The sequence below is a fragment of the Pinus tabuliformis genome, chromosome 1_1 (assembly GCF_031772625.1).
Source record: "Pinus tabuliformis cultivar Carrire ecotype Pingquan chromosome 1_1, CPIR1, whole genome shotgun sequence".
In the NCBI taxonomy this organism is placed as follows: Eukaryota; Viridiplantae; Streptophyta; class Pinopsida; order Pinales; family Pinaceae; genus Pinus; species Pinus tabuliformis.
The window spans coordinates 520,249,022-520,252,176 of record NC_142297.1 but is presented as its reverse complement, the minus strand read 5'-3'; the positions used below and the strand labels follow the sequence as shown (position 1 = coordinate 520,252,176).

General features: G+C 40.9%; 1 pseudogene; it reads left to right on the top strand.

The window, feature by feature from the left end:
* Nucleotides 1–349: 349 nt before the first annotated feature.
* Nucleotides 350–862, top strand: LOC149214078 (putative methyltransferase At1g29790 pseudogene; annotated as a pseudogene).
* Nucleotides 863–3,155: the final 2,293 nt, after the last annotated feature.

Below are 3,155 nucleotides of genomic sequence, written 5' to 3'. Positions count from 1 at the left end.
GGTAACGACGCATATTGGATACTATGCAGTCCACCCATATTACATTCTTACTGTAATGGACCCTACCCAAATGGCACGAAATATCAAAGGCACGAGGCTGGGAGACGGGGTATAATGTATTTTGAGAAGTTCAGGCGTGTCTACTAAATCTCGAAGGTAAGAGGTTGGGTGATGGTGGATACGGAATCCTAGGCAGTCCCCCACGGTTACATTCTTGCTGTAGTGTGTTCTATCTGAAGGTAAGAGTCTCAAAGGGGTGAGGCTAGGTGATGATGCGTATTGGATATTAAGCAGTCCACCAGAATTGCGTTCTTCCTGTAGTCTGTCCCACCCTAATGGCGGTGGCTTCATGGATTACTCTGTCGACGAGGTCTTGAATCTGAAGAAGAAGACAATTCGAATTGGGTTGGACATCGGAGGAGGAACAGGAACTTTCGCCATGAGAATGAGGGAGCAGAATGTAACAATTATTACGACTTCCATGAACTTGAACAGGCCCTTCAACAGTTTCATTGCCTCCATAGGGGTTATTCCCATGTATATCACTATAACACACAGGCTGCCATTCTTTGAAAATACTTTGGACATTGTTCATTCTATGCATGTTTTGAGCAATTGGATTCCCACACAGCTGCTCGAATTTGTACTCTATGATATCTACAGGATTCTGAGATCTGGAGGCCTGTTCTGGCTAGATCATTTTTTCTGCACAAAGGATCAACTGAAGATCTATGTGTCCATGATTGAGCAGCTAGGGTATAAGAAGCTAAAATGGTCTGTTGCCCCTAAGTTGGATAGAGGGCCCGAGCTCAAAGAAATGTATATATCTGCTCTTTTGGAGAAGCCACTTAAGAGGCAGTGAGCAGGCTACTTGTAGATGCAGTTTTAAGTTTCATGGGCTTAAGGTCCCTTAACTTAAAACAAATAAACATTTCTCTCCGTAATGTATTTTAATTTTCAATTATGGGAATATATATGATGCCCTTGCCTGTCTTTAAGATATTTGACACTTTCAGTGTATGGTTCATGTATCTGGGTTTGATTTAGGGCTCCAAGATTTTCATATTCATATTAATATATAAAACAGATCTGCAATTTGAATTTATGGATTTTCTACCATGCCGTGGTTTTCATTAATTTTTGAAACAATGTGGATGGTTCGTCTGTAATGGTCAAGGGCTGAAATTCAATGGCCATGTTTAGTAGGTTTTGACTGCAATGGTGAAACTGCAAATTAACTGGAATTCATCGAGATTGAATTACGAATGGAATAACAAGCAGATACGGTATATAGTAAAATCATGTTATTTTTATCGCTGTGAAATGTAGAATTTTTGTACTGTGTCCAAACTCTTTATATCAGTGATAAGGACTTGGCCTCTTCTTCAATACACAAAATAGGGTTCCTTGATTTTACTAATATAGATGGCATAGGATGCCCACTGATTGTCTTTTCAAGGCTTGGAAATATATGCATACAAAATCTCGACTTCCTTAAATTATGAAGGGCCTCAGAACTGTACTTTAAAAGATTCTCCGCTTCCTTACAAATATGTGGAATGACAAGTCCACCACCTTTCTTCTTTTATAGCCCGGAGATCAAGAAATCACAACTCCAATGACCTATACTGGTCGGCCAAATTCACAGAGCATGATAGTATATAGCAGTGCTTTATGTGACATAGGCTTCTTGGCCTTATTACAAGCACAAGGAATAAGTAGGCATCTTCTTAGATAAAACAATTGACATTAACAAAACTTTTTCTCTTCAATACCTTAGAGAATAAAGAGGCATGAATAGATCGGATTCACTGTCTGAATTGAAGAGCGAGAGAGAATATACGACAGCAGGGAGAGACCATGCAGAGCAGATATGTACATTCATACGGATCTAGGCAGTTCCATGTAGTTTACAAAATAGTTCCATATGTTCATGCAGATAGGGCCGTGCAATCCATAAAGCAACACAGTCCAGACATACAGTATGCCGTATCTCTCGGGCCAACTGTACTGCTCAGTTTAGGGTGATTTGTTGACCATAGAGCTGCTGGATTTTAGCACACTATGAAGGTTTCTTCGTAAGTGTTTTTGAAAGAATGAAAATCTGATTTTGAAGGAGAAATTACCTCTGTATGTGTGAAACTGTTTTATGCTTCCACTATTTAATTTCCAGCTATTATGTGATTGATGATATGGCCTGAAATTTAATTTCTGGTTAATTAAATTTAGCCAGTTATTTGTTTAATTACTATCATAATGGCATTAGTCATCCGGCCATTCTTACTGTAGTGTGCCCTACCCTAATGGCAGTAACCCTCAAAGGGCTGAGGCCAGCGATCATGCATGTTGGATTTTGAGAAGTGCAAGTGTGTCCGCTTTCTAACATTAAGCAGTCCACCAGGATTTCATTTTTCACTGTTGTGTCCATTGTGACCTACCCAAATGGCAGGAGTCTCAAAGGGCAAAGGATGTGTGATGGTGCATATTAGATACTAGGCAGTCCTCTTGAATTCCTTTCTTGTTGTAGTCTGCCCTAAACTAATGGTAGGAGTTTCAAAGGGATGAGACTGTGTGATGGTGCATGTCAGACACTAAGCATTCCATCAGTATTCAGTTCATAATGTAGTATGCCCTGTCCTGATCCCTAAAGGCAGGAAGTCTCAAAGGAATGAGGATGGGAAATGGTGCGTATTCATTTTGAATAGTGGGTGTGTCTACTTTCTAAACTAAATTGTCCACGAGGATTCCATTCTTACTGCAGTATGCCCTATCCTCATGGCAGGAATCTCAAAGGGGATGAGATTGGGGTAACGATGCATATTGGATACTATGCAGTCCACCCATATTACATTCTTACTGTAATGGACCCTACCCAAATGGTAGGAAATCTCAAAGGCACGAGGCTAGGAGACGGGGTATAATGTATTTTGAGAAGTCCAAGCGTGTCTACTAAATCTCGAAGGTATGAGGCTGGGTGATGGTGGATACTGAATCCTAGGCAGTCCCCCAGGGTTACATTCTTGCTGTAGTGTGTTCTATCTGAAGGCAAGAGTCTCAAAGGGGCGAGGCTAGGTGATGATGCGTATTGGATATTAAGCAGTCCACCAGAATTGCGTTCTTCTTGTAGTTTGTCGCACCCTAATGGCGGTGGCTCC